The sequence below is a fragment of the Tasmannia lanceolata genome, unplaced genomic scaffold, assembly GCF_043159265.1.
Source record: "Tasmannia lanceolata isolate RefF3 unplaced genomic scaffold, GAP_Taslan_0.1 ptg000021l, whole genome shotgun sequence".
NCBI lineage: Eukaryota > Viridiplantae > Streptophyta > Magnoliopsida > Canellales > Winteraceae > Tasmannia > Tasmannia lanceolata.
In genome coordinates this window covers 13281189-13307920 of record NW_027518698.1, presented here as the reverse complement: position 1 = coordinate 13307920, position 26732 = coordinate 13281189, and the positions used below count along the sequence as shown (strand labels likewise).

Below are 26732 nucleotides of genomic sequence, written 5' to 3'. Positions count from 1 at the left end.
GGTTCATTAAAAAAATATCTTGGTCCATGTCTTAGTGGAGAGTAATTAGGGAAACAAATTAAAGAACAAAGAAAGAGAGATTAGTGGAAATACTTGAGGAGAAATTATAAGATGTTTTTTAGCAAAAAAAGTAACACAGCCTTCTTCAAAAAAAAAAAAAAAAAGTAACACACGTTTTCTTTTGGCATGGAAAAACACCCATATTGGGCAAGCTAAAATGCCCAACAATTTTGAGTGTGTAATTATATAATTGCTTTCTATTTTTGAAAAGTAAAAAGACTCGTTTTCTTTTTTATAAGGGATTGTGGGAGATATTTTTAGACTTGTCTTAAAGCTGGAAACAACACATTATATATGAAAAAATATGGGACGTTTGTGGGAAATGCCCATAGCTCTCCCTCTTTCTCTCTCTTCTAGTTTTGTGAAAACTAATCAAAGCTCTATCAACAAAGTTTGTTTATCCCATCTAATATTCTTATTTAGATCAGAATATAAGTAAGATCAATAGTAGTTCTTCAACCATTTGTGTGAAACAAAGTATCCCATCGGATCAACTTGCGGGTTCGCTGCGTTTGAAACTTTCGCTAACATTCGAGGAGTAGATCAAGCGGACGGTTATTCTTCTCTACTAAAAGAAAGGTAATCATTTGTTATATATCTTTTATTTGATCACCATCAGAAAATCTAGATCCTAGAAATCCTGGGCAAAGGGCAAAATCATTGAAATTTTTTTATTCTACGTGATTTCATTCCATTCGCGTACCGATTTTACTCGGAGCGTACAACCCTTCTAACACGTGCTTCTGCATCGTTGTCCTCAGTGGTTCATTTTGTTGCGACTTTCATTCTGATTCTGGCCTTTTCTGGGTAGCTCGTTCCACAAGTTGTCCTTTCCGTGACAACCCACTCTGTGGTAATTTTACTCTTGCATCTTTTGCTCATGCTTTTTTAACTAGGCAGCCCTCTCCTTAGGTCACGCCTTCCGTGATTCAAACACATGATGTGGTGGTTGCTCTGATACAAAATGTTAAGTACCTAAGCAATACGTTAGTCTAAGCCCTTTAAACTTGTCCTATACTAAGCTGGGTCCTATCTAGTCTCATATCTATGGAGGATCCGTTTCTTTCGACCTAAAATGGGTGTAACAAAACTGTACACTCATTTTCCACTTAAAATGGGTGTAAATTTGTTTCACGCCCATTTTGCATCCAAAGAAAGGTAGCCTAAAGAAATAATTCTTTTTGTAAGGCGAGACCTAGTGTAGTTCAATGTTGCAGCCCCACTACAACATGGTATGTATCACATTTGACTGATCCAATCTGTTCATTTGATAACCCTTGCTTCAGGTCTCCTATGCCCCCACATATGCGGATAACTAAATTACATCATCCAATAATTTGAAATGTGTGGAGTTGATTATGAACCATTGATTATATGTATTATTTACCTTGTCCATCAACAAAAAAAATCATATTATTTGGATGTTAGGATTGTATGATTGCTCTGATTTTTGGGCCATAGAAAATCCAAAGCAAGTCCTAACAAGTGGACGGTTCTGGATCAAACGAAGGTGGGAGTATGCTCACTCGATCTGCCCTAGAGCATCACATGTATTACAAAGATGCTGATCCTTTTCTCTTAAAATGAAAATTGCCCATTGAGTAGTTTAGTGACTCAGTTTTGATCTTTTGCTAATTGAAGTGGACTCGGCCGAGTTGGAGTACGCTTACTCAATGGGTTTTGGGACAGTGTAAAAGAGCTTCTAGAATCTCCATAATGTGTAACGTGTCAAATAAAGATATGTTGGTTCGGTGAAGACTAAAATGACTTGGGCTTCGGTTTTCAACAATATTGACCATGGCCTATCAAACTCCTCATGTGGGCGCAGGATTGTCTATGAAAGTATATATGTTCACTGAGAAATTTCACAAATTTGGTAAAAATTCATTACTTCTTCAAAAGCAATTTAATTAATTCACCCCCTTTAACTTTTTTCTTTGCCTTTAAAACTTAACTAATCAAGGTTTAAAATTTCAACCGAAATTTCGGTCGAAATCTGGTACAAAAAAAAAAAAAATATTTTATTAATTATTAAATTTCAGCCGAAATTACCAAAATTTCGGTGAAATATTAAATTAATATTTAAAAAAACAGATTTTTGTGTCAAATTTTGGAAAAACCAAAATTTTGATGTCGGTCGGATTTCGGTCCAAAAGTTCAGAATTCGGTCGAAATTTAAAACCATGTAACTAATAACGTTGTGAGAGGGGGGGGGGGGGGGGGGGAGAATTTTATCCATGAGAGGGGGGTATCATTCCCCTTTAAGGGTGTCAATTTTGGCTCGGGCTCGGCTCGAATCCTTGATGAGCCGAGCCGAGCCCGAGTTAGGCCAGGCTCGGCTCGGCTCAGCTCGTTAAGAATTTAATATATTTAAATATATATATATTATATATTAATATATACACTAAAAGGGTTGTCTAGGGAGTGAAAGGGGGAGGCAAAATATGTCACTTCCTTTTTGGAACCCCATTTGTTACTTGGACCACCCCCTAGTGTAAAAAGAGTAGTAAAAAAACACTAGATAGGGCTGTCCAGGGAAGATGAGGGGTGTAAAATTAATATAATTCGAGCTTGATAAGGCTCGCGAGCTCCAAGGGGTGTCAATTTTTATTTTTATTTTTTTTTGGGGGGGGGGGGGGGTGGGTGGGGAGGAGAATTTTATCCGTGAGAGGGGGGTATCATTCCCCTTTAAGGGTGTCAATTTTGGCTCGGGCTCGGAAGCTCGCTTGAGCTCGGCTCGGCTCGAATCCTTAACGAGCCGAGCCCGAGTTAGGCCAGGCTCGGCTCGGCTCGGCTCGTTAAGAATTTAATATATTTAAATATATATATTATATATTAATATATATACACTAAAAGGGTTGTCTAGGGAGTGAAAGGGGGAGGCAAAATATGTCACTTCTTTTTTGGAACCCCATTTGTTACTTGGACCACCCCCTAGTGTAAAAAGAGTAGTAAAAAAACAATAGATAGGGCTGTCCAGGGAAGATGAGGGGTGTAAAATTAATATAATTCGAGCTCGATAAGGCTCGTGAGCCTGGCCGAGCCTGACCGAGCCGAGCCGAGCCTGGTTCGAGCCCGAGCCGAGCCCGAGCCTGAGCCGAGCTTTTGAGCTTAACGAGCCGAGCCGAGCCTGGCCAAGCTCGGCTCGGCTCGTTTACACCCCTATTCTCCTTTACCTCTTGTTCAACAAATCATTAGATCGTTTCCCACGCTTTTTACCACTTAATTTCAAAACTTTGCTGAAATTACCATTAAGATTACCTTTTCAAATTATTGAGATTAGAGGTTGTTTGTATTAGGGGAAAACGATATAGGAAATGAAAAATTCATCCCTTTTCTATACATGGGACAGCCACCTCCAGTGTACGTGGCAATCATGCCTATCGAATCCTTACATCAGCCCTCTGTAATCATAGACAATTGGAGCTGGCTGTCCCAAGTAAAAAAGGGGGTGGATATATCACTTCCCAAATATATTAATACCCCTCTACTCATCAACCGAAATTTTCATAACATTCAGCTGAAACAGGGTTGTTGGTCTCCCTCTCTACTTTTGACAATTCAACAATGAAATGATTTAACTTTTGTTCAACAAATCATTACATCGTTTCCACGCTTTTCACAACTTAATTAATATAAAACTTTTCCTCTAATTTTATCCATGAGAGGGGGGTATCATTCCCCTTTAAGGGTGTCAATTTTGGCTCGGGCTCGGCTCGAATCCTTGATGAGCCGAGCCGAGCCCGAGTTAGGCCAGGCTCGGCTCGGCTCAGCTCGTTAAGAATTTAATATATTTAAATATATATATATTATATATTAATATATACACTAAAAGGGTTGTCTAGGGAGTGAAAGGGGGAGGCAAAATATGTCACTTCCTTTTTGGAACCCCATTTGTTACTTGGACCACCCCCTAGTGTAAAAAGAGTAGTAAAAAAACACTAGATAGGGCTGTCCAGGGAAGATGAGGGGTGTAAAATTAATATAATTCGAGCTTGATAAGGCTCGCGAGCTCCAAGGGGTGTCAATTTTTATTTTTATTTTTTTTTGGGGGGGGGGGGGGGGGGGGGGGGTGGGGTGGGGAGGAGAATTTTATCCGTGAGAGGGGGGTATCATTCCCCTTTAAGGGTGTCAATTTTGGCTCGGGATCGGAAGCTCGCTTGAGCTCGGCTCGGCTCGAATCCTTAACGAGCCGAGCCCGAGTTAGGCCAGGCTCGGCTCGGCTCGGCTCGTTAAGAATTTAATATATTTAAATATATATATTATATATTAATATATATACACTAAAAGGGTTGTCTAGGGAGTGAAAGGGGGAGGCAAAATATGTCACTTCTTTTTTGGAACCCCATTTGTTACTTGGACCACCCCCTAGTGTAAAAAGAGTAGTAAAAAAACAATAGATAGGGCTATCCAGGGAAGATGAGGGGTGTAAAATTAATATAATTCGAGCTCGATAAGGCTCGTGAGCCTGGCCGAGCCTGACCGAGCCGAGCCGAGCCTGGTTCGAGCCCGAGCCGAGCCCGAGCCTGAGCCGAGCTTTTGAGCTTAACGAGCCGAGCCGAGCCTGGCCAAGCTCGGCTCGGCTCGTTTACACCCCTATTCTCCTTTACCTCTTGTTCAACAAATCATTAGATCGTTTCCCACGCTTTTTACCACTTAATTTCAAAACTTTGCTGAAATTACCATTAAGATTACCTTTTCAAATTATTGAGATTAGAGGTTGTTTGTATTAGGGGAAAACGATATAGGAAATGAAAAATTCATCCCTTTTCTATACATGGGACAGCCACCTCCAGTGTACGTGGCAATCATGCCTATCGAATCCTTACATCAGCCCTCTGTAATCATAGACAATTGGAGCTGGCTGTCCCAAGTAAAAAAGGGGGTGGATATATCACTTCCCAAATATATTAATACCCCTCTACTCATCAACCGAAATTTTCATAACATTCAGCTGAAACAGGGTTGTTGGTCTCCCTCTCTACTTTTGACAATTCAACAATGAAATGATTTAACTTTTGTTCAACAAATCATTACATCGTTTCCACGCTTTTCACAACTTAATTAATATAAAACTTTTTCTGAAATTACCATTGAGATAGATTTTCAAATCATTAACAACAGAGGTTGGTCATATTAGAAAAAAGATATTAATACGCCTCTATTCATCGCACAAAATTTTTGTAACATACAGTTTTTTAGGGTTGCTGGTCTCTCTCTCTCTCTCTCTCTCTCTCTCTTGATTTTTGACCATTCAGCAATGAAATGATCACCTTTTGTTCACCGAATCATTACATCGTTAATCGTTTCCCATGATTTTAACCACTCAATTTTGAAATTTATTGAAATTACCATTAGCATTTGCTTTTCAAATGATTGACAACATAGTTTTATTTGAAAAAAAAAAGATAATAATACCCCTCTACACATTGCCCAAAATATTATCAAATTCTGCTTTCTAGGGTTGTCTCCCTACCTCCCTCCCATATTTCTCCTCTTCCATCTTCTCCTTCCTTCAGTTCTCTCCGTTCCCACTTCATCTTATTCTTATTCTTCTTCTTCTTCTCTTCTATGAAGTACAGTGGCAGAAGTCTTCATAGAGAGGATCCAGGAAAATCACAAACAGAAACATAATAGAAAAAACCCTACAATGGAAGGTGTGAAAGTAGATGAAGAATAAGAAGCACATGTAAGTCTAGAAAAAAGGAAAAGAAAGGATAGAAAGGAAAACGCTTACACCTTTCTAAGAAAAGCTTGGTAAAAGTGTCCTTTGAAAATGTGGCTACTAAAAAAAGCTATTCTCTAAACTAGGGCTGCAACTCGGGTCGGGCGGGTCGGGTTTTGGAGAACCCAACCCTACCCGAGAAATATCTCGGGTCGGGTCGGGTTGGGTTTTTTTTCGGAAAACCCACGATTCCCAAACCCGGCCCTACCCATGATAAATCTCGGGTCGGGTCGGGTCGGGTCGGGTTTTTTCACGTTGACACAATTTTTTAAGGAAAATTCTTGTTTGGCAAGGCAACTCAACTCATAGAAGCAGAAATTACACTCACATTACACTTGAATCAAACAATGATGTAATTACACTCACATTACACTTGAATCAAACAATGCCGTAATCAAACAATGTTGTAATTACAATCAAATAATGCTGAATTAAACGCTTGAACAACTCAACTCATAGAAGCAGAAATTACACTCACATACAATAACAGTGGGTGCGTGGGTTTTCACTTTTAACTTTTAACTAACAATAGAAAAAAATGTACATATTATAACTTATGTAACTCGGGTCGGGTCGGGTCGGGCCCCTTCAAACCCGGCTCGACCCGAGATTCATGCGGGCTTTTGAATGCTCAACCCGGCTCGACCCGAAACCCATGAAACCTGAACCCAACCCAGGTTATTTTCGGGTCGGGTCGATGCGGGTCGGGTAAAACCCGGCTCGAGTTGCAGCCCTACTCTAAACATGACGAATAAGAATAGAGAAGACAAGAGAAAATACAAAGGTAAACTAAAGAATAGACTTATTGCTCTTAAAAGCTATAAAATAAAAAATTTATCGCTCTTAATTATATTTTTACATTGCTAATGTTTTTACCACTTTCAATCAGTCTTTTACTGTTTATAAAAATTAAGAATACACAATGCCACGGAAAGATACTTTTACGCGCTTAAATTATTTTTATTGTGCTATTTTTTGTTTTTAATTATTCTTTTGCCATTGTTAAAAACTTAGAATACCTAATGCCTCTAAAAGAACATTTTTATTGTGCTAATGTTTTTCGCTCCTGATTCATGTTAGCTTTTTTAAAAGCTAAGAATACGCAATGCAGCTAAAATTACACTTCTACTGCACAAATTATTTTTTACCGTGCTAAATTTTTTTCTCCTATTAATTCTTCTTTTACAATTATTAAAGACAAAAGCCTAATGATGCTAAAGGGATTATTTAATCGATCTCAAATGTATGTGACCGTTGTAGATTTTTTATGGCTCTTATCGATCTTTTACAACTCTTAAAAGCCATGAAAACGTATTGCCGCTAAAGAAAAATTTACCTGTCTTATTGTTTTTACTGTTCTTATACATATTTTCTCATTTTAATCGGTCTTTTAGCAGAGTAAATTTCTCCTCTCCTCTTATGAATTCTACACGATCTTTATTAGCACAATAAAAACCATTTTTACTATTCGTTCTTCAGTACTTTTATTATTGTTCTTCCCTTGGTGCATGGATTCCCCAATCCCATTTGAAGAATCTCTAGTGTAAAGGACTCAGTAAACATATGAGCCAATCCATTTTCGGTTAGCCATCTTTTTGAGTCTTTTAGGTTTGTTTTTGCTTTTTCACTGTAAGCATATGGCTAGGGTATTGCTTAGATCCTGAACTAATTTTAGAGACAAGAAACATAGATAATCCTAAATGCATTATATTTGAATTTCATATATTTAAGTTCTATGAACATGGTTTCAGAGTGCTTTTTGATTATTTTGTAAATCATCGAAAAATTGTCTCTTCCTTCAAATTGTATTCATAATCTAGACCAAGGAAAGAACAACACTAAGGCCATGTCTGGCGGCTAGGAATTTTTCTTTTTTCAAGATTAATGAATGTCTCCAAGGCTCTGTTCACTTGTTTTCTAGCAGAAGGAAAACAAAAGAAAGGAAAAGAATCTGACGTGGAAAACTGGAAAAGAAAGGAAAAGAAACTGTGAGAAAATTCCATTGTTCACTTAGCCGAGAAAGGAAAAGAAAGTATGCAGGCAAAGTGATTTTCTCAGGAAAGTGATTTTCTCATCCTTTTGGTGAGAAAATTTAGAGGGAAAGTGCAAGAAAGTTCGTTTTCTACGTCATTATTTATATTTTCCACCTGTGTAATTATGCTTTTCGAAGAAAACAAGTGAACGGCGGAAAATGTCAAATCATGTCTAATCACGGGAAAATTTGGCTTACTTTCTTCTCCTTTCCTTTCTCAAGAAGGCAAGTGAACAGAGCCCAAGTGATGAGAAGATGGGTAGGGCAGTAGGAGAGGGAGAGAGATTTGCGAGGGAACGATTGAGATGAGGGTGAGAAGTGGCTAAAAGTAAGGAACAATTTGATCCTATTTTGAGTAGAGTTTTTTGTTTCCTTATTTTTAGCCACTGGTCAACACTTGGCACACTAGTTTCCTAATTTTTAGCCACTTCACCCGTCCTACCGCTCTCACCACCTGGAGGCACTGATTTATCATGAAAAAAAAAATCTGCGACCAGACGTTCCCTAAAAGTGAAGAATGAGTGCATGGCATTCCTTCTCTAGCTAATACTCCAACCACCTAACACCAAATGAAAATTTAAATTCAAATGTAATGACAACTCGTGATCCCACTTCCATTTTACCATCTTTACCTCCTAATTTTAATACAATCGCTTCTCTAGCTAATACTCCATGTGGGCCTACACACCATATGGTTACCCAAATATGATGGAACTAGAAAGGCGCGTATCAATCCTTCTCTTATTTCTATCCAAAACCATCCACCTCTACCCACCAAACCTACCTGCTTTACTGCTACAAACAAATAACCCAAATGGAACGAGGCCATGTCAACAAAGTACAATGCCTTTCTTGCCAACAATACATGTGATTTGTTCCCTTGCCACACCATAAAAATGTTATTGGAATAAAATGAGTTTTCAAGATCAAATTGAATGTCAATGGAAGTGTTGAACGTAACAAAGTGAGACCGGTTGCTAAGGGCTATAGCCAGCAAACCGGACTTGACTACAATGAAACATGTACTCCTATTGTTAAGCCCGCCACAGTCACATTGTTTTATCACTTGCATTGTCTCTGAAATACAAGTGTGGCAACCCAAGAGGGGGGGAGGGTGAATTGGCTAATTAAATTTTTTTTGCTTAATTAGATGGATCATTAAAATTAATTTGCTAATTAAGCAATTATTAATCTAACCCTTGTTCAAATAGCAAGATAATCGACTTAGGGTTTAGATATTACTTTGTATGTATATTTACTAACCCTTGTTCAATTTAGCATAAGTACAAAAAAAGGTTAGAGATTACCAATCACCAAAAGCAAAGGGGAGAAGAGAAGCACACCACAATGGACACCAAGATTTATAGTGGTTCGGTCTATCAACAAGACCTACTCCACTCTTCCAAGTTTAGGCCTTGGGTACTCCACTATGTGATCCTCCTTTCTCATCGGGCCAGATCAAGCAACCCTCTTACAATGTCAAGCTTCTCCTTTCTCACGGGCCGAAGCGTAAGACCCCATTCACAATTCAAACTTCTCTTTTCTCAAGGGCCGAAGCGTAAAACCCTCTTACAATCAAGCTTCTCTTTTCTCAAGGGCCGAAGCGTAAAACCCCTCTCAAAACTCACGGTTCACCTTCCTTAACGGGTCGAATCGGAGACCCTCAATACAATCAAAGAACAAATAAAAAGAAAAACTCTCAAGCCTCTTGATAGGCGAATTACAAAGATGGTAGCTCACAAAACTCTCCAAAGAAGATAAGAAAGATAAAAGCCCTATGGAGATCCTCTTGATAAATGAAAATGCAAATTCAAAGCATAGAAGAGGAATAACCTTTGATTTGAAAGTGTAGGATCAAAAGAATGTTCAATGATCTTGCAAAATGTTGTTTAGAAAGGTTTTGATAGTATATATAGCACATAAAGAAATATGACTGTTTGGGGGTAAAACAGTAAAAAACTGGGTTGAAAAAGTCAACCTGTGCAAGCCCCAACAGCTAGTTTTCCAGGCCGCGACGGTCGACCGAGGTATGGAGGTCGCCCACCCTTATCGGGCTCACTTATATATTTTCAAATTTCAAACCGTCATGGTCGACCGGACCATGGCGGTCGCCCGGCGAGGGCAATATGTTTGAATTAAATTTTCGCTCAAAACACTATCTGCGGTTGACCGGTCGATGGCGGTCGCCTGCCCCAACCCATGTCAGAATGATTCTGTTTCAACAGAACCATTTCCGCGGTCCTCCGGCTCACCTCGGTTGACCGGCCCGCCTGTGTGTAGACACCCCATTTTGACCGGACCCTTTTTTGAAAATCAAATAAATTTCTGAAATCGAATAAGATCCTGAGATCGAGCAAATCCCCAAAAGTGAGCAAAATCTCAAAATTCCCGAAGAACCGAGTCCCGAGTGATGGATAGACCCAAAGAGCCCTCATTTGTAGTTAGTCTTGTGAAACTTTTCGAATCCTTGATCCCCATACTCATTTTCCCTAAATTCTCAAAAATTGAAAAAAGAAAAAAGAAAAAAAGAGAGAGACCCCAGAGTTTTGGTATTCACACTCCTTTAGTTAATTCCCCGAGCTCTAATGTTTCTCCGCACACCATGTTTTGATAATTACATTAATTCACTTGGTCTTAGCTTTTAGAGAGTTGTTGAAAGGTTATTGTGTTTCCCAAGATAGATCTCACAAGCTAATTAAAGAAGAAAAGAGAGACGAGTTGTTGTACTTATCAAAACATGGTTGGGCTATTAGCATTTCAAAAAGAACAAGAGTATTTGTCTCACCCCATCTTCTACCCAAGCACCCCCTTAGCAATGAAAAAGGACAAGATATTTTACATGGGGGCTGTCCTAGGTAAAAATGGGGCGAAAATATGTCATTTCCCATTTAAAAGGAGGGTGACTTATCAAAGCATGTGTGTGCCAATACCAATTCATGAGAGTATATAACTAGGGAAGAAAAGACAAAAGGGTGGTGTAATTATCAACGTGGGTATGTACTAATATCAGCACATGCCACCACTTATATAAAAAGAGCAAACCGATTAGGGCAAAGGGGAGGAGGTTCTTCTTCATTTTGTTCTCCCCAACAGGGCACCTCATGGGCAGCCACAAGACAAAGAAGGAAGAGAGGGAGAGAAGAACTTTCCAGCCACTTTTCCACCACCCTCACCACCATCATCTCCACCATTCGCCTCCCTTTTTCCATCACCACTACCCTCTTCATTTTCCCCACATCATCACTACCATTTTCAGCCACCCAAACCCACTTCAAAACCCATTCCCTACATATTATTTCCTCCATTTCCACCATTAACACCACCATCTCCTCCATTAGCCACCACCACTAGCCTTCACCCCCATCACCCCTACTCGATTCCAACCTCCATCTCCACCCGAGCACCATCGGCCCAATCACCCATGAAACCCATCCCTATCTCCGATCACCATTTTTTTGGGCGAGATCCTTGCAATCCGGCCACCCCTCCATATTCTCAACCTCCATTTTCTTTTCTTTTTTTCTATTCTCTCTCAAAACCCCATTTGTCCTTGACCTCCATTGATTCCGGCGAGATTTGCCGAAATCCGGCCTCACTTCCAAACCCATTTTTCATCTGCCCACCATCTCTCATTCTACCTTTAAACCCATTTCATTTTCCCCATCTCCACCACCGGTAGCCATCAACCCATCTATCTCTTCCATCTTCCACCACCACCCAAACCCACAGCCACCATCAAACCATCTCCCAAACCCATTCCATTTTCCCACCATCAACCGACCACCACTGCAAATCAACACCACACCATCTTCTTCTTCTTCATTTTCCTTTTCAGTTTAGAACCCATTTTACCCAAGCCTCTCTACCACCATCCTTCTTCTCCGGTGGGATTTTCGCCGGAATCCGGCCAGCCACTTTATCTTCTCCTCCATTTGGGCTAACATTAAACCCTCTTTTCAAGTCTCCCCAGCAGCCATCACCACCATCATCTTCCCTTCTCCTTCTACTCAACCCAAACCCACTTCAAAACCCATATCTACCAAAACCCAAACTCACAATCTCCGGCAATTTTGCCGGAATCCGGCAAACTCCATTAAATCCGACCCAAATCCTTTTCTCATTTACCCAAAACCCGTATCCACCATTTTTTTCCGACCATCCCAAAGCCCATTTCGTTGACAAAAATCTGAGATTGGGAGGGAGAAAGGAGAGCTTATATGACAGCAGGGGGTGAGAGGGAAAAGATCAGCCACCGTCATCGTCTCTTTCTCCGATCTCCGTCCTCGCCGCCATCATTCCTTCACAGCCATCACTCTGACAGACCCGAGCATCGTACGCTTTACTTCCGGCAGTGCTAATCTTTAACAAATTGATTTTCTCTCGGTCAAGTTCATTAGACGAGAAGGTAATGATCGTTAAGCTTTGCTCCTTTAATTCTCTTGTTTTCTTTCATGTTTCAGATGCCTAATTTTGCTTACATAGGATTGCTAGTCTGAATGGTCTTGTGCTATAAATTTTTCTAGACTCCAATTTCTGTTTTTAACAAAAGTCCAAATGTTTCATGCGATGCGCATTAGAATTCCATGGAGGGAGCTTTTAGATTTTCAAGCTTGATTCCATTCCAGCTGCTGTCCTGCAGTTTTCTACTCTTTGCAGCCGTGATTCGTATGTGTTTAAAAGCATATAGTGGCTGTCCTTGTAGGGCTGTATATATACTCCGGTCCCGATTCATCTTATTGTACAGTTCTTTCATTTGGATTGCACAAAGGCTGAACCGGATTCCATCGCAGTATTGTTGCAGCCATCTTCTTTTTGATATGAGAAGCCCCCACCTTGTTTTAACATGTGCAGCCCCCACCTTGGTGTAACGAAGTCAGCCCATGAATCAGCCCTGTTTTTAGCACAATGCAGTCCATGGCGATACTCCTTGTTTTCACATAAACTCAGTCCATCTTTGGCCCCAGTTTTGGCACAATTCTGTCCATCATTTGGCCCCAATCTTGGCGCAAATCTGTCCGCAGTTTAGCCCCTGTTTCAGCACGATACTAGTGCATTTCAGCCCCATGTTTCAGCACAGATTCAGCCCCATTGCTGCCCCTGTTTCAGCACAGGTTCAGCCCATGCCGTTTGTAACTCGGCCCCTATTCATTTTTGTTTATACTGATTTTATAATTTTAGTTTTGGGGAGCATGGGTTCGGTCGCATTGATTAATGGTATATATTCTTTAAGAAGTATATATGAATATGTTGGTCATTTTCATTAGTCTCGGGCTCGGAAATGTAGAACCTGTATTGAATTCCATCTTGCTCGAGGCAGTCAAAGGCGGATATTGTGTCAAAATGCCCTGTGCTTGTACTTTTATCTCCCCTTTTTCTCACCAAAAATGAGGTCAGTGACATCCTCTTCCACTTCAAGAGATGTCCCATATGCCGGATTCGTCTGCTATTGAGCACCATTATCTTTCTCTTTCCTTCCCTTTCGAGGCTTCTCTTATTTTTAGGATTCCTTAGATCTCAGGGTTCTTGCATTGTCCATCGATTTCAGAAGTTTTCTCTCGGGTTTAGTTGGCAACGATGGAACGTTTCTTGAGCAAGCCTCTTCCCTTCCTGCCTTAGAGTTTTCGCAGGACTTAAGGGATTCCCTCCTCTTAGAGTATTTAACTAGTTAGGGCCCTTCCTCAGTGGCTGATTGTTTAGTAATTCTTCTTATAGGGTTTTTGTCTGTCCATTTTGTTTAGAAGTCCACCCTTAGGGTTAGAAGCTTTTCATCTCTCGTTTGTTTAGGATTTTCCCTCGCGGGTTAGATATCGTCTCATTTGGAGATTGATTAGGGCTCGTTAGTTTTGTTTTCGTCTCTTCGAGATTGTTCTTTTCTTTGGGATTTTAGTCCCCTCTGTTTTGATTTCTTTCCCCTTAGGCTTTAGGGATCCCGTTTCCCTCTATATTACTCTACCGCGATATGGTGGGTAAGGAGGCTCTTCTATCGGATCCCCTTTAGCCGAAAGGGTGTTAACACATTTTTGAATCTCCAAAAATATAAAAAACGCATCAAAAGCATTTGAAAATATCAAGAACCTTTTTAAAAAAAAAATCTAAGTGTTGAGTTTTATAGCGTATTAGGAGAGTTCGTTTCGAACTACGTTGGCTTGATCCTCTTCCACGAGGTACGTAGTGCAGCTTGGGATATATATCCCAAGTCCAGCCAAACTTTTGTAAATAGTATTTTAAACCTTTTTGAATAAACAACTTTGAAACCTCGTTTTCAAAAGCTCTTCCTCTAGAGTTAGGGTTTTGTCTTTGATAGAGAGTTTTAGAGTTGGGAGTTTGTCTTTGATGTGTTGTGAGGTTTGTTTATGTTTGTGTTAGAGTTAGGGGTTTGTTGCGCCTTCGTTCGGTCAGTTGGCGATTCAGATCGCCGACTGATGACTAGGTCTTGGATACGTTAGTGATCCCATTATTTTTCTTAGGACGCACAGCCTAGTTATACATAGGCTGTAGGAAGCACCTGCATTAGCTTAGGGCTAACCTGCATTTAGTTAGGGCATATAGGGTGTCCTAGGCATCTTAGCTTAGAATTTAAATAATCGTTCAAGAAGCTTTAATAATTACTCCGGTCTTTTAGATCGAGTCTGAGATAGAGGTCTAGGTGTCTTAGGCATCCTAGCTTAGAATAGGCGCGAAGAACTACGTTGCCTTGATTCTCGTGGAGGCGGGGATACGTAGGCTTCTTTGGATGAACATCAGACCATCCAAGGACTCGGGCTAAATCATTTAGAGTCTTAGGATTTGTTGTGTTATATTGTATATTTTGTTGTGTTTTCTTACTTTCTTATGCAGACCTATACCTTTAGCTGTAGCATGCATGTGTTCGTCCACCAGAACTTAGACACCTGGTAGGCATGTCACTCATAACCTAGTTGTCATTAGGTGACACATCTTTTATCTTACTTTACGTGTGTTTATTATTTCACCCCTGAGTCATGCATGATTAGGTAGACGTTCACTCGGGGATATTTGTTCCCATTTCACATGATTTTTACCCAAACTTCTTCGAAGTTAATGAAAAATGACATAAGAGACCAAGTGTTCGCACTCGGGCGAATTGAGGGCGCTCTTCGGACCTTCTCCATTCGTCATCAGGCACGGACCTTTTGTATCTCTAGTTATCCATTGCAAACAGAGCATTTGTTTTAGTTCCATGGCGCATCCATGGATGACGACTCTGAGTTATTTTTAGATATATCTTGGTTTCGAGCCCTGGCTCCGGATCAAGATGTATCTCTTTCTTTTTATATCGCCACTCATGCTATATTGTGAGGGTGGCAACAGTTTCGAGAGTTCCCTGGTAGATCTCCTTCACGTTGTGGAGATCTAGAGGAAGGTGTTAGGGACACGTTCCCTCACTCGTCCTCGAATCGGGGTCCACACTGTGGAATGCAAGTGCTGGATTTCCAGCACTGCTTCTCCGATCGCCCGGGACACACCCGGTCGACCGGCCCTATTTGAAAATCCTTTTTAATATATGAAAATCAGGAATTTTAGCCATGGTCTTTGGGCTTTAGTCCTAGGTTTTCAAACAAATTTTTGGGTGTGTGTATGGTTTCCAAAGATGTAAAAAAGTTAAGTATGAAAACCATTTAAAAACCTATTGAAAAGTGCATTTAACATAAAATCAAGATGACTCCAAAATACATTCTAAAAGTGTATACCATTGAGACTTCTTGGAATGTCTTCGCTCCGTAGCACTTTCTTGGACTTCTTCACTTGTGAGTGAACTTGTTGAACTTGGTTTGGCTCTTGTGACTTCCTCTAATCTTCAAGACATGTTGAGAGGTACATGAGGTGTCACCATGTTGGTTCATCTCCAAGCTTCTTCTTTACACTTGCTAGGTAACTTGTGGGATCTTCATCTCGAGCTTCTTGACTTGAACATCTCCAAATTATGATGTCTCCAATGTGGGTGCAAGCTCCTTGATCATTGTGTGTGTGGATCCGCAAGCTATGTGTTGTGTTGAGTTGTGTAATGGCGATATAACATATCAAATTCCTGTATAGAGTACAACACCTCAAAGCAACACATTAGTCCATAAATGCTAATCAATTTGGGTTTGCTTGCATCAAAAAAAGAAGGTAAGGTGAATGTTTGAACCCATGGAAACCCTTGGGCTTACAGTCTCAGCAATGGTCAATACGTCAACTTGACATTAAGAAAGTATTTCTGCATGGAGAATTACAAGAGGAAGTGTATATGTCACAAACGTAGGGGTTTGTCCACCTAGACTACCCAACTCACGTATGCAAGCTGAAATGCACTCTGTTTGGCTTAAACAAGCACCACACGCATGGTTTTAACGTTTCATTGATTTTACCAAAGAACAAGTGTAGTCAATCCGACAATTCCATATTAATACTTCAAAACACTATAAGTATGGCAGTACTCCTACTTTATGTGGATGGCATAATTTTGACAGCATCACATGATGCGTTATTACAATCGATCATTCATGCACTTAACATTGAGTTTGCCATAACCGATTTGGACAACATTCGTCATTTTCTTGGCACTTAGGCCACTAAAACAAAAGATGGGTTGTGTTCTTATGCCAAGAAAAGTATGCTGGTGAAATTTTACAACAGACCAAGATGGAAAATTCCAAAGCCGTCTCTACTCCTATTGCACAGAATTGTTAACGACCTGATGATTCCAGTGATCTTTTAGCCTATCTAACAGAGTATAGACACATTGTCGGGGCTTTACAATACCTAATGTTCACCAGGCCAGATTTCTCTTTTGCGGTGAATCTAGTCTCTCAATACCTGTACGACCCTCGAGACAGTCACTTCAAGCAGTCAAACACATACTTCGCTATGTCAGAGGGACTATCCACTACTGCGTATGCTTATACTCTTTACTTATAAATACTCCCAGGGCATTTTTGACGCGAATTGGGCTGCCTGTCTTGATACACTCAGTTCAACCATGGGATATTATATATTCCTTTTCGATAACTTAATTTCCTAGTCTGCTAAGAAGCAACCGATCATTGCTTGCTCTGGCACTGAATAAAAATACCGTGATGGTGCATATACTATAGCAACACGTGTTGGATCAAGTCATTATTACGTGAGCTTGGCATCTTCCTCTCCAAGTTAGTGACCTTATATTGTGACAACATAGGAGCAACATACCTAGTGGCAAATCCTATCATGCATTCATGAACAAAGCATGTTGATATTGATTACCACACTGTTCATGAGAGAGTTTCATGAGGAGAAGAGAAGATCACATTTTATTTATTCCAACTAAATGCTAGCTTGCTCATATCTTCACCAAAGATCTCTCCTCTGCGCATTTTTCATTTCTACAATCCAATTTGAATATGTGTCCCAATGTTGCTCAAACTGCAGGAGGGTAATAGGATGTAGTGTAACAACTCGGATTTTTTAAAATACATAACTCGGGGCATCGGAGAATATTAAATACTAAATTACATCATTTTTCTCAAAGACTTTCATTATTCTCAAGATCTCAAATACAACAACCATGTTTAGAGGGTTTACAAAAATTGGGTCTAACTTATTACTTCTTAATTCAAGACATAGTTAAGACATATTTGTCCTTTGGAACAATTCTGGATTCAACTCTAGCGTTCCTCATCTTTCATCTTTACTTCACCTGGGGGTTGGAACAATAAAACAAGGAAAAAAAAGAGTGAGCTCAAATAGCCCAGTAGGGTATAAACAACAAGTGATGTAGGATTGTTAAGCTCATAAGAACATGATATTTTATAGATAAAACATCTCACATTATAAACATGGAAAGAAAGAATAAGCACAACATACTTTCCAAACGTATAGAGAAAACTTACAGAACATGATATCAAGAAATATATATATGGACCTCACTAAGCATAAATGCTTTCATTCATAGCCATATCTCAGCCCATTCATAGCCGTACCTCGGCTCATAATCCTCTAGATTTACACTCTCTAGAGTCGTCATTACCCACGTGCACATGGAGGACTATAACGCATCCACCCGTCATCATATCATAACTCAGTCCATATTCAGAATTAGGGCATCACAAGATAAACCCTAAACATAAACATATGTTAAGGAAACAAGTTTCGATGATACAAATAGAATTATAGCTTTATCAGTAGAATCATTTATCTGAAAGGAATTGGCTCTGAAAGAAAGGATCCCCCTTGGATTCTCATCAGTTATGGATCTCAAAATGATAGAAACTCTTATGGCAATTGGTAATAAAGATAATCAAAGAATAGAAAATACTTACATCCAGTATATCAAAAGAGAATCAAAGGAAAGAAAACCCTTATGACAAATGTAACAAAAAGGGAATCAAAGGAAAGGAAACCCCTACCTGAAAATTTTCAGATCACAGGTTTTTCAAGCTTACACCTTGGATTGGATTGAACTGCAAATATCCTGTCAAAATTTAATATATTCTAATTTTAATATATTCTAATCTCAAAACAGTGTTCTTGTTGTCCGGATAGTGTCCTTTGTCTAATTTCTGCTTCAGGGTAGTGTCATTTCTATCCAATTTATTTTATGGTTACTATGCTTAGCAGTTCACCATTCTTTGATTTAGTTTACTTCTTGGCTACTATGCTCAGCAGTTCGCCTTTCCTTAATTAAAGTTTATTTCATAGCTACTATGCTTAGCAATTCACCTTTAAGTTTATTTCACTGCAACTATGCTAGCAGTTCGCCGTTCAAATATTTTTAAGGCTTGCATCGTGAGGCATTATTAATCGACCTGGCTAAATCAATTTTATAAATTGAACCTCCACTGTGAATAAAAACTTCTCACGAGATTTTCTAAAATATAATGATAAAACTTGCATAATCTATAGCGAGTTATCGCCACTTATGCATGCTTCATCCTAATATTTTGGAAACAAAATCTAACATAGGTGGTAGAACCGACCCATATTAGTAATACCCATGACAAATAAATTTAAAACTATCTATTACTTCTCACGGGTCGGGCTTTTTTCCGGAAAACCCACGATTCCCAAACCGGCCCTACCCATGATAAATCTCGGGTCGGGTCGGGCTTTTTCACGTTGACACAATTTTTTAAGGAAAACTCATGTTTGGCAAGGCAACTCAACTCATAGAAGCATAAATTACACTCGCATTACACTTGAATCAAACAATGATGTAATTACACTCACATTACACTTGAATCAAACAATGCTGTAATCAAACAATGTTGTAATTACAATCAAACAATGCTGAATCAAACACTTGAATCAACTCAACTCATAGAAGCAGAAATTACACTCGCATACTATAACAGTGCGTGCGTGGGTTTTCATTTTTAACTTTTAATTAACAATAGAAAAAAAAATACATACTATAACTTATGTAACTCGGGTCGGGTCGGGTCGGGCCCCTTCAAACCCGGCTCGACCCGAGATTCATGTGGGCTTTTGGATGCTCAACCCGGCTCGACCTGAAACCCGAGAAACCTGAACCCAACCCAGGCTATTTTCGGGTCGGGTCGATGTGGGTCGAGTAAAACCCGGCTTGAATTGCAGCCCTAATTATGATGCATATTAAAGACTTACTTTAGTGGTGATGAACAGGGAAAAGTAGTTTTCCCAAGTTTTTTTCTTTTTCTTTTCTGCTTCTCTCTCTTTTCCTCTCTCTACTTTTCCTAAACACTCTTTCTTTTTCTTTCTTTCCTCTCTCTCTTCCATTCTGTTTTTCTTATTCTTCTCTTCCTCTATTTATAAAGAAAGCTGAAGTGAATAGTGATATGAATAGTGTTTGAATATTGACTGAATAGTGAATGGATAGTGACACTGAATAGGGAACAACAACTTTCGTAACTTTCATCAACCTTTTCAGCTACTGTCTTAAATGCATTTACGAAAATATATAAATAGTAAAGGTATAAATAAATGAATAGTAAAGGCTGCTTGAATAGTGTGGACCTCGATCCGGGAGAGAGGTGGGGGACGAGCCCCCAGTGGCCTCTTGGATCATCCACACGTGAAGGAGAGCTCTATCAAGGAACTTTCGAAACGAAAACAAAACTCAGAGTCGCCATCCATGGTATACGGCCATGGATCCCTAAAAAAATATGCTCTGTATACCATGGATAACCAGAAATGAATGAGTTTGTGCCTGATTACGAATGGAGAAGGTCCGAAGAGCGCCTCTAATTCGTCCGAGTGCAAGCACTTGGTCTCTTATGCCATTTACTATTAGATCCAAAGAATTTTGGGTAAAAATCATATGAAATAGGAACAATTCTCAGGAATCGTCTACCTAAGCATGCATTTCCTGAGGATAAAGAAATAATAAGCATACAAAAGATAAATGAAAGAAGTGTGTCACCTAAGCAAAGCTAGGTTATGAGTGACATGCCTAATGGGTGTCTGAGTTCTGGTGGACATACACATGCAGGCTACAGCTAAAGGTATAGTATCAGTACAAGAAAGTAAGAAGACACATCAAAACATAAAACACAAATCAATCCTATATATGATAGGACAAGACAAATCCTAACTCTAATGCGACTTGACTCGGACTAAGATGGCCGTCCATCTCAGCTGCTCTACGTATCCCGGCCTCGGGAAGAATCGGAGTCAACGTAGTTCGATGACCTATTCTAACTACGATGCCTAACCATCTAGAACCGCTATCCTAGACTCGATCCACTAGACTCGACTGATTTTTAAAGTTTTTGCACAATTTACTTAAGTTCAAGTGAATTGTAATTTTTAGGACTCTCTATATGCCCTAACTAATGCAAATTGATTAGCCTTAAATTAATGCAGGTGGGCCCTACATCCTATGTATAACTAGGCTGTGCAACCTAATGAAAACCATGGGCTGACTATATGCTTCCTAGTCTAGTCATCGGTTCGACTAAATATCTAACCGATCGACTTGAGGCCTTCTAACTCTAGGGACACTCACACGACAAGACACAACATATCAATACAAATCAGGACAGCCTCCTAACTCTAAACACCCTAAACAGCTAGGATAGACTCCTAACTCTAGGGGAAGATCTTTTCGAAAAGGTTTTGAAGAATTTTATATATTTTTTCTTTTGAAGGTTTAAAAAATGTTTATTTTGAAAGGTTTGACTGGACTTGGGATATGAATCCCAAGCTGCACTACGTACCCTGTTGAAAGGGATCAAGCCAACGTAGTTCGGAACAGAATTTCCTAACTACTCTCCTAAGGACTCAAGATTTTTGAGATTTTTGGTTTTTCAAATGTTTTTGATGGTTTTTGACATAAGAGGACAGAATCCTATCATCATAAGGGGAGGACCGACTCCTGATATCCCGCAAAGGTTGGACAGCATCCTATGCTTTGCGGGGGGAATGAACAGAATAACAACTCTGCAAGGGTTGGACAGCATCCTATACCTTGCAGGAGCGGATAGAAAAACACATGATATGATCAGAGGTTGGATAGAATCCTAACCCCTATGATGATAGGATTGACTCCTGAAAGAAGGACTGACTCTCTAGCTAAGGACAGACTCCTATGCTAAGGATTGACTCTGAAATTAGAAGTTCTAAGAAGGAGGTGCTAATGAGACAAAGCCTGTCTCCAAATAATTTGACCTTTTTTACTGAGACGTAGCTTGTCTCTTTAAAAAAATGGGTGGGCTCTAGATGACTCTTTCATTGCCCTTGCAATAAAAATGACCTAATGGTTTCAAGGTTCTTGTCTAAAAGACCGGGTTAGTCTTATAAAAAAAAATATGGGAGTGCTATTCAGACTTATGCAAGTCCCCTAAGGATGGGCTTGGGCTATCGCCTTCATCGCCCCCTTTTCTCAAGTGTCGAACAATCACATCTAGTGCTCCATCAATGCGTATGAGTTCTGTTGCACCTTTAGGATCGGGTCCCTTGATTAGGTTTGACAAAGACCAAGCAACTGTTCTTGCTGTCGAACCCTTATTTGACAACATCATTCGTGCAAGAGGTGGCAAGGCTCCTTGTACCAATAAAATACTTCTCAGCTCCTCACCCTCACCAGCAACATTTCTCAATGCCCAAGCACACTGCTCAGCAACAGGCATGGAGCTCTTCTCTCCAAGATGAGCTATAAGCAGAGGCAATGCAGGCAATAAGGCCTTTGTTTGTTCTGGTTCTCCTGCCGCTATGTTTGTAAGACACTAGGCTGCCTCTAGCAACTGTTCATCTGATGATCCAAACGAAAGGCACTGCACAAGAACAGGAATTGCTCCAGCTTGGAGGGCTGCTCCAACAGGAGGTATCTCAGACTTCGACAGTAAGCGCCTCAAATCACGAAATGCCTCTACCTTCTTTTGTGTAGCACCTTTTCCCTGGTACAGAACATCAGATTTTAATTCCTCAACAGCGCTGGAAGTCTGGGCATCCAACGTCACTTGTTCTTCGTCAATTATCATATCTCGCTCTAAAGAGACCTCACTATCATTAGCATGCCCATATCTGCAGAGGCGCTTCGTATGTACTAAAGCTTCTCGTCTTTCTTTCCCCACTGTAACCATATTTTGTCTCCTCCGTTGGGCTGCAATGTTACCAACATGAACACCACTATGCTGCATTGTAGCTCTGCCATACAGCGCTTCTCTTCACGCTTCAGCTGCTTGTCCAAGACAACCTAGTTAGCTTGCTTTCTTAGATTCTGCAGCTGCTGCTCCATATAGAGATCCAGAGATGATCTTTATCTTGATATTGATCTCGTTCGGGTCATGAATATCATGAAGCTGAAGTAACATTTGAGAACAGGAATCTGTAATATCACCCTTCTACTCGGAAATAGATCCTGAGTGAGACTTTCTGTGCTCACTAGCAATCTCTTGCAAATCTCGGAAAACCCCATCTTTTATCAAAACTAAGGGCTGGGTTATGGACAAAACAGTAACTGAATTGTGCTTACAAACAGGGCTGAAATGAGCCGAAACAGGGGGGAAATGCGCTTAAGACAGGGGCTGAAATGCTTAGGAATGTGCATAAAACAGGGGCTAAACTATGGACAGATTTGCGCCTCAAACAGGGGCTGAAATGAGTTGTATTTGACACTAAACAGAGGGTAAATCACGAACATATTATGCTAAAACAGTGAGCTGAACTATGGGTTGAATAGGGGCTGAAATGAGGGTAATAACAGGGACTATTATGAGGTTAACAGTGGCTGAACCATTGGTTGAACAGGGGCTGAAATGAGGGTAATAACAGGGACTGTTATGAGGTTAACAGTGGCTGAACCATTGGTTGAACAGGGGTTGAAATAAGGGTAATAACAGGGACTGTTATGAGGTTAACAGTGGCTGAACCATGGGCTAAAAAATGAGGGCTGAAACTGTGTAAAAAAAAAAAATGAAAATGGGAATGGGGCTAAACCTGTGTAGAAACAGGGGCTGATTTAAAGTGTATGATATGGACTGAATTACAAGTGTAGGGCTGTACATATCAAGCAAGTGTGAAGGGTGACAAGGATGGTTACAATAATGGTTGTCTTAGATGGGTTAGGGAACTAGAACATGGTCAAAGAAGAAACAGGGTTAGGAATCCAACTGAATTTACCATAGCAACAACCATGCTACATATCTTATAAGCATAAATGTAAATTTTCTTCTAGCATCCCGAATAGTTATAAAGAGAAATAATTTCAGTTCTTGGGAAGCTCTTATAAATCAATTGAAACAGGTTAAATTTAGGATCATTTCATCTCTTAATAAACTATAGTATGCACCATCTTGTCCTATGTGAAATGAACATGGGCGGAAGAAAGGTTGTCATTATCAAAATGAAGAAGTGGCTGCCATAACAAGTGTGTGTAGGCTGCACATATCAAAAGGGTGAGGGGCTGTAAATATCAAATGTGAAATGAGGGCTGCAAATATCATGGTGAGAATGACTAATCCTATCTAATACAGAAGTTCTGATAATAAAGAATCCAAATAAGATAAGCAACACAATTAAACTATTATAACTATGCTAGGAATCTGAACAAGGTTATTGATGAAAAAAAAATAAAAAATTCATAACTTCATAAATCAAACAGGTCATACAAACAATTGTGCATCCTAAAATATCATAAAAAGAATCTAAGAAATTAATTGAAATAGATTAAACAAAGCCTTATTTATACAATCATAAGACACAGTTGAACTATTTAAAAATCATAAGACACAGTTGAACTATATATATATATATAATTTCTAGAATGATCAACCACCCTTTAAAAATCATCATTTCAAAAGATTCCTTCTAGAGATAATTGATATGAAATGGGAGGGCTGACATATTCTCTCTACTACTACTCCACTTACAGATAGTAATCGAAAATAACATGGGAAATTTACACTACTAGCAGACAGTAATGGAATAGAACAGGTAGTAGTAAGGTATATGAGAGGACTGAAACTGTCAATTCAAAAAGCTATAGTACTTCAATACTGTGAGAATGTTCATGAAGCTAATGTGAAGGCTCAAGCACCACAACAATTCCTCCATGTGCCCCACCACTTCTCTTTGCTCACCATAAGCTAATCACAAAATCTCAAACAGCAGTTCAATTTTCTCAACAGAACTTTCAGCATTGTTATATAATTATGGGGCTAAGAATATACTACTAAGGATATTACCCCCATCTGAAAGTTATATTTAACTCCATTTGCTCCTAGTTATCAAGTAGCTACCATAGTTATGTTAACTTCTAGCAACAAATCTCAACAAGGAGGGTCGGTTACAACAAGGAACAGATGTCAGTGAAAAATTTAGTATATAATTAGCAACACATGTTTAAATCAATGTGAAGGACAAGACTTATACAGCTATACACAGCCATCTATTTTAACAGCAATGACCCTATCTCCTCAACCAAGACTTCAATAGATGCAGACAAGGATAACTAATTATGTCATAGAGAAAGGCATGTGGAATTAAAAACCTATCTTCCATGAGACACCTGTTGTCATTCAATTTACATGTGGTAAGGGAAATTAACAGCCACATGTAAAGAAGAGATGTTAGTCTATGAGAATCATAATTAGCTAGCTCTTCCAAAATAAATGAGATTGGGCAATGAACAGATGTCAATAAATGGGCTGTTATTTGGTACTTAATTGGTGACTTGTATGCTAAAATTCATTTCTCACATGCAAATTATCAAGTGTCAACCAACTGGGCACTCTCTACATCAATATTTATTTATTTCTCATGACAAAATTCTGTCAAGCCAAAAATGCCATACGGATTACTTGAATAGGCTTGTTGAACTACAGCTTTTGGACAGACACATTCATTGTGATTTGAGCTTGGATCACCTATTTAATTCAAGAATTTCCAAGGTTCCAAACCTAATTCGGAAAATTGATCATTTTTTTTAATAAAAATAAAAATAAATCTCAAATATTAAGACCTAGTTAAGGAAATAAAATGACCGAATTTAATGGAGCGAGGATTCAACTAATTTTTTTTAAATGACTTAAATTTCAGTAGAATTACAACAACTAAGAGTTTTAGAGTAGTTCTTGAGTGCAGGATTTCATCAATACATACGAATGTTCAATGACTGAAATCAAAGAAAGAAAGCAAAAGGAATTGACTAATTGAAAAAAAGATTTTTTTTTAAATAAAATAAAATAAAAATAAATAATAAGTATCACTCAAAGATCTCAAATCTAAAAAACTTTTACTGTTATTGTACTCACAAAAATTAAAAAGATGATCAAATTTATAAACATAACAGCATTATTACTATTCCTCAAATGAAGGACAGATCTATCCACAAATTCTTCAAATAAATATAAATCACTATAAAAATCAAAACTGAACTAAACGATGCTTAAACAAATACCAAACTTTTATAAACAAAGGGATGAATCACAAGATTTAAACTTAAGATTAAAAGAAAATTATCTTCTTCAATTAGATTTTAGTAAGAATGAAAATAAAAACTAACTGGAGAAAGACATTAAAACATATAGAAATTAAGACTAGAGATCACAAAGTTAAAATCTATAAACAGCATAAGAACAAATCTCTTTATTATTTAAGGAATTGATAAAGAAACCTACCTCGAATTAAATCTTTGCTATTCTGTTTCTCAAATTCGCTTCTTATATGCACAGATCTGAAGTAATGGATCTTCAATCTTCTATATTTATTGATTGAATGACTGAAGATGACGATTCGAAGAACAAGATGTATTAAAGCTTCAGATCGGAGAAAGAAATACTAAGAAGTTAGGGTTTACGCAAGGTAGATCTAGAGTTCGTAGGCTTGGAAAAATGAAAATCACAGCAAAGGTTATCACAAAAGGAAGATGAAAACAGGCTATCGATGAAATTTAACCGGAATCCGGCAAACTCTCTCAGAAAATGATGATCGGAGAAGAATCAAAGGTATTTAGGGTTTCGGTGAATTAAGCTCTGCTAGGGTTTTCTTAACAGATTTTGATTAGCTTGCAAATGAAGCTAAATCACCTATTTATAGATATTTTGCTAAATTTTCTAACCCCATAAGTTGCCAGGACCAACCCCCAGGTGCATTTTATCTTAGTTTTGTTTGGAAATGGGTGGCACAAGTAGAAAAATGAGGACAAATTTCGTGCTCTTTCTTTCACTGCTTGTAAAATTGATACAGGCACCCCCAATCTAGATGTATCATCCCCCTTCTGCAATACTACTCTACACTACACTGCCTACTTTGTTCATTTGCTAGGCAAACCTCGACGGATTTTTATGAAATTTTAGAGGGACCTAAATGGGTTTCTAACCTAACTTGCGATGCGATTTGGGATCCTAGCTTGATGATTGGATGGGTTTTCGCACAAATACAACGAACTTGGGTCCGGTCAAAATGGGGTGTCTACAAATAGTAACCGAATGATTAATATTATTTAATTATTATTTTTGT

At 39.0% G+C, this 26732-nt stretch overlaps 1 long non-coding RNA gene across 1 annotated transcript; it reads right to left on the bottom strand.

The window, feature by feature from the left end:
- Nucleotides 1–17291: 17291 nt before the first annotated feature.
- On the bottom strand, nucleotides 17292–26269 carry LOC143855440 (uncharacterized). Its single transcript, XR_013237879.1, has 2 exons — nucleotides 25892–26269; nucleotides 17292–17493 (listed from the first exon to the last, which is right to left on the bottom strand). It is a non-coding gene; the product is annotated as an uncharacterized LOC143855440 (long non-coding RNA).
- Nucleotides 26270–26732: the final 463 nt, after the last annotated feature.